Consider the following 5,000-nt stretch of genomic DNA (forward strand, 5'->3'; position numbering starts at 1 on the left):
ATTTAAAGTACGTTTTCGCAATCACAAATCATCCATGCTCACCAACAAAAAGACGTGTGAGCTTGCAGTCCATTTTAATTGTACTAGGCACGAAATTTCCGAAATTAATCTTATCGTCATCGAACAAATTACTAGCCAGGGGTTGCTGCGTATATTGATAAGTTGTTATTGACCAGAGAGGCCTATTGGACCTCCCAGCTATTTACACTCAGCCCTCATGATCTTAATAAAAGACGGGAATTTAGATCCAAAAATCGCGTCCGTTACAATACATAATTAGACTGACTATTATACACTTATACACTTAGTAATTGAGGCGCTCGCAGATACATTGTTGTAATCTCATCACTTGCGCGTTCTTGTAAGTTGCCATTAGCTTGTTACAATACAGAATTAGACTGACTATTATACACTTAGTAATTAAGGCGCTCGCAGATACATTGTTGTAATCTTATCACCCAGCGCGTTCTTGTAAGTTGACATTAGCTTGTTATGTAATCTATTATTTCAGGTGTTATAGCATTATGTAATTATATTTACATTTTTCTGACCTTATATATATACATGCAATCTGTAAACTTACTAGATTTTTAACGTTTTATTTTTTAACTTGTAAATATTGTTCCAATCTGAAGAAGGCCGAAGGCCGAAACGTCACATTAAAAGCCGGAATAGTTAGAAGTTTGCTTCATGACGCCTCATCTTACACTTAACTAAAATTCACATTGAAGCACGGTATCTTTTGATCCTTCTACTGGAAGTCACCGTTCGGAAAACCATATTATTTTGCCTATATATATATATATATATATATATATATATTCTAATAAAAGTGCAAGAAGACTGCGAACCAACCCGTAGATTTTCACGCCAGTTAGCCTACAGTGCGCTCAGGTTTATCAATTTAAGCCTGAATAATGATCAGGTTAGCCTGTTAACGGTTAGCTCTCGAATATGGTAATCAGTTTCGCTTGTTTCGTTGATTTCGTTTCGTTTCGCTCGTTTCGCCCGTTTCGGCGGTTTTCTATTGATCGTTTTGGTGGTTATCGCTCGTTTCAGTCGCTTCGTTTGGTTGTTTCGGAGTTTGGAACATGCCGCTGAAAGCAATAACATTCTTAACGAATGAAAACCTAAGAAGCAAAATGAACTAACCAATTATCCAAGATGGACGATTTCCTGAAGCTCACAGACGTTAGGTTTGAGTGGCTTGACAGATCTGCAATGAGAGTTGCTTAAACGTTGGCAACATTCATAAATAACTGTACATTAACACTATTTTAAAGCCAATGTCGATCAATGACTGAAACGGAAATCATCAAGCTTCGCACTGATGAAAGCAACCCCCTTTAAATTTCAGCTAACATGTGTTCTCTGTCTGTAGCACTTGCAATCATATTTTTAACTTTCAGCTTCTAGAATTTTTGCTTACCTTCACAGTTATATATTATTATCGACTGGCTCTCGAATCGTCTTCTCGACGACTGAATAATTCCCGGAAAAAAAAAAAAACCGTTCGCGTGATCCTTCCAAGACTTATGCCAATTTCGCAACCAGTCCCTATGCTGTGTGTCATATTTATCCTAACAACGGTCCCTAACAACACGGTCTCCCTTGGCTGTCAGACCCTAAGGGACCAGGCTCCCCAAAAATTTTACCTTAAAAGTGGTTGAATGCAAGTTGCCTGGTCTTTACGTACTTAACAGAAGAGGGCTGATTTTTACAGCGTTTTAAAAATTTTATTGCAATGTTTAGATTATCTATTACTAATGATGTGAATTAAAGGCTTACGCATGAACTTCAATTCTCGTTACAGTCTGTTCCTTAAAGGGCCCTAATCAGCCACAGCTTTGTTTTTGTTTACATGTGAGAGTTTGGCTATTATGGCGGAGCTCCGGCGGCCCGAAGGGCCGCCAAGCGGAGTCCCATACCCATATAGGGAAGAAAAGGAAACCCATGAAGGATTTTGCTCATGCTTATCATGGCTAGCGGTATTGCTCATGGGCGCGTACGCACGACCGCGACGACGACGACGACGGAGTCGCGCAAGATGGCGTCCATACTCCAGCCAATAGGTTGACAGAGACATGCATCCTCGGTTTGTAGCGGAAGAATGCCATTTTTCTTGGCGGGATCTTTAAAGAAAAACGATAGCGGAGGTTGATCTAATGTTTTTAAGACAGGGTTGCACTGAAGCAAAAAACAGAAAGCAAGAATTAACAGGCAAAGAAGTAGCGAAGAAGATCGCGAAAAGGACTGAGCGGGCCAGCGCTGGGGAAGGAGGCGAAACAGTACTGAACAATGCCGTGAATTATAGCGAGTCAAGGGCTAGAGAAAGTAGGTGAAATAATACCGAACAATACCGTGAACCAAAGCTAACGAGGGCTATTGAAAGGAGGCCAAAGTACCCGACAAATTGATTCAGAAGACTGCAGAACTCCCTATAGCCAAGTTCAAAATTCGCGCGAACGTGATGCTGTGGAGCCGTGCAAGAAAATTCAAAAGTCACATGATTTGGTCAGGTGATGAACAAGAGAAATGAAATGTGCCCGAGTGTTTTAGAGAAATTAGAAAACAGTAAACGCAGCAGAAAGAAGTGGTTGATTTGTTGATCTATCGAAAATATTACTTCAGTTCAGTCTTCACAACTTTTGCTGCAAGTTTCTGCCTGGAAGATTTACACTGGCCGAACTGAATTGCCAACTTGCGGTAAGTGAGTTTTGTTGTGGCGTTTGCTATGAAAATTAACAAGTTCCCTCGGCGATATAAGCTTATTTTCAATTGGAATCCTTTAAAAGTCTTCCTTATTTGAAGCCTCGCTGTAAGAGACTTTAAAAATTGCATCGTTTTAATTTCGCTCGTCTTTAAACAATAACACGTGGTCGCTTTGGAGGTTGCTGTAAGTTGTAAACAAATTAAGGTTTCTGTCGATTTTAGTCGTCAACTTACATGTACTGTATGCTTATAACCCCACGTCTAAAAATAAGCTTAACCAAAACCGTATTTGTAAACACGGCCGGGCGAGTTTTGAAGTTTTCTCTGAGTTAGTTGGCACAGCCGCCTCGTAGACTGCTAAAATTTCTTCTTCCGTTGTTGAAAACCAAGGAAGGTCTACAAACCATTTTAAGCCGAAGCGAACAGGATTTGCTAAATTTACTTTTGTTCCTATGTGAATATTTGCATATTGTGATTACAAAGTATGGAGATTTCCTCGTTTTGTTAGTTCAATTTATTCGGTTTGGCGAAATGCTTGGGTGAATTCCGAGGTTAATTTGGTTGAAGACTGGTAAAGCTACCGCCAATAAAATGACTGCAAAGCTAAATTAAGCCGTCGGCAAAAATACAGACTCTCAGTAATATTCAAATTTAAGCGTGAATAATTATTAAACTTTAACACTGCAAACTTAATCGAATTTTCTTTATCCTCTCTTTTATTCGGTCACCTTTCATTGAGAAGGGATTTGCTGTAGATACTCAGATGTAGTGATATGCATCTTGGGTTTATAATGTAGATTTCCTCGTTTTATTTTATTGTCTGTCCAATTAGTTCGGTTTGGTGAAATGCTTATATAGTCCAAAATGTCGAGTAGACGATTATGCATGGCAGTCCTGTCTGCAAATAAAGCTCTGCTTTGATTTTGATTTGCTATTTCATTTTATTTGTGCCATTGCTTTTGGTTGGGAGTACATGAACCCTATTTTCGTAATAAGAGCTGGTTATTCCCCAATGTGGTATTTACACTTAATATGGAAATGTTCCTAAAAAGTGAGATGGTACTAATTAAAAAGAAAAAAACGCGAAGAGCTTTACTCGGTAAATTGAACAGTGTAATAAAGTTCTTGCCCTGACCATTTCTCGGTAATAAAAATAACTTTTACATACATATATACACAATTTAGTTGGTGAGAGCGCTCTCCTCTCTCCTCTCTCTCTCTCTCTCTCTCTCTCTCTCTCTCTCTCTCTCTCTCTCTCTCTCTCTCTCTCTCTCTCTCTCTCTCTCTCTCTCTCTCTCTCTCTCTCTCTCTCTCTCTCTCTCTCTGCTCTCTTCTTCACACTAAATTTCTATTAACTAACTTATTAAACGAATGTCACTGACTGTTTTCTTTGTTGTGCATGCATACTTTTTTGCTCGTCGAAGAAAGTTTCAGTTTCTTCCTGGCTGTACAGTTTCCTTTGTCCTGTCCTGTACCAATTCGTTTGTGATATAACTTCGTGCATTCTCTATTCTCCTTAAATTTTGTCTCGTCAGGGTGATAGAATGCACTCTCAGAGTGTTCCATCATTGTCTTCAGTCGCTACAATTTTCCGGTAAAAAGCATTACTTTTCTTAATTTCCTTTTACTTTGTGTTAGGACTTTTTAGCATGCCTGTAATTGGCCCATGAACATTACGGGAGAATAATTTTAAAGTAAAGAATTAGATTCGTGTTAGTGTTGAGTATTTTAAATTGTTATGAATTAGGCATTTCTTTTCATTTTTTATATTTTTTATTTTAGTCGCACGCAATGTTTTATGATTTTACCGAGGTATACCATGTAAATGTAAATGATGCACTGGAATTGGCCAATCAGAGTGTGCATCATATCGGTTTTAAACACAAGCCATATATGATAAATGTACTGTGTAAATGATATTTTTATTACAGAGAACTGGACAGGGCAAGAACTTCTCCTTCTTTTGTGAATTTATATATTAATTCCTCTCAGTGCTGTCAAAATGTCTCAGGAACCTTCATTTTTGATAATCCATTATTTTCCACCATACCTACAGCACAGAAGCTCACCAAATCCTAACTAATAACTAGCATGTGTGTACATGTATCTCTAGCCTTTGCTGTGTACTACATGTATGTTGTTATCCTGCCTTAACTGCTAGAAACAATTTTGACAGAGCTGTTTCAACAGTTTCACTTACATGTAAATTGATTTCCAGTAACAGCGCTACATGTAGCGGTGTTATTGAGTATGAACTTTATGGAGGCTTTTAAATTTTTATTTTTTTA

At 38.3% G+C, this 5,000-nt stretch overlaps 1 protein-coding gene and 1 pseudogene across 2 annotated transcripts in view; one reads left to right on the plus strand and one right to left on the minus strand.

Annotated features, from left to right (window-relative positions):
* LOC149114799 (uncharacterized) overlaps positions 1-802 on the plus strand; it is a 3,018-nt pseudogene extending 2,216 nt beyond the window's left edge.
* The window catches only part of LOC110069661 (uncharacterized), an 87,649-nt gene that overhangs the window by 72,932 nt on the left and 9,717 nt on the right, over positions 1-5,000 (minus strand). For both annotated transcript variants that reach the window (XM_089284350.1, XM_089284349.1), the window contains exon 3: positions 1,153-1,216. The gene's annotated coding sequence lies outside the window, so the exon portion shown is untranslated. The remainder of the gene's footprint in view (positions 1-1,152; positions 1,217-5,000) is intronic.

This window comes from Orbicella faveolata, unplaced genomic scaffold (genome assembly GCF_042242905.1).
Source record: "Orbicella faveolata isolate gen_17 unplaced genomic scaffold, um_ofav_v1 contig_13, whole genome shotgun sequence".
Classification (NCBI taxonomy): Eukaryota; Metazoa; Cnidaria; class Anthozoa; order Scleractinia; family Merulinidae; genus Orbicella; species Orbicella faveolata.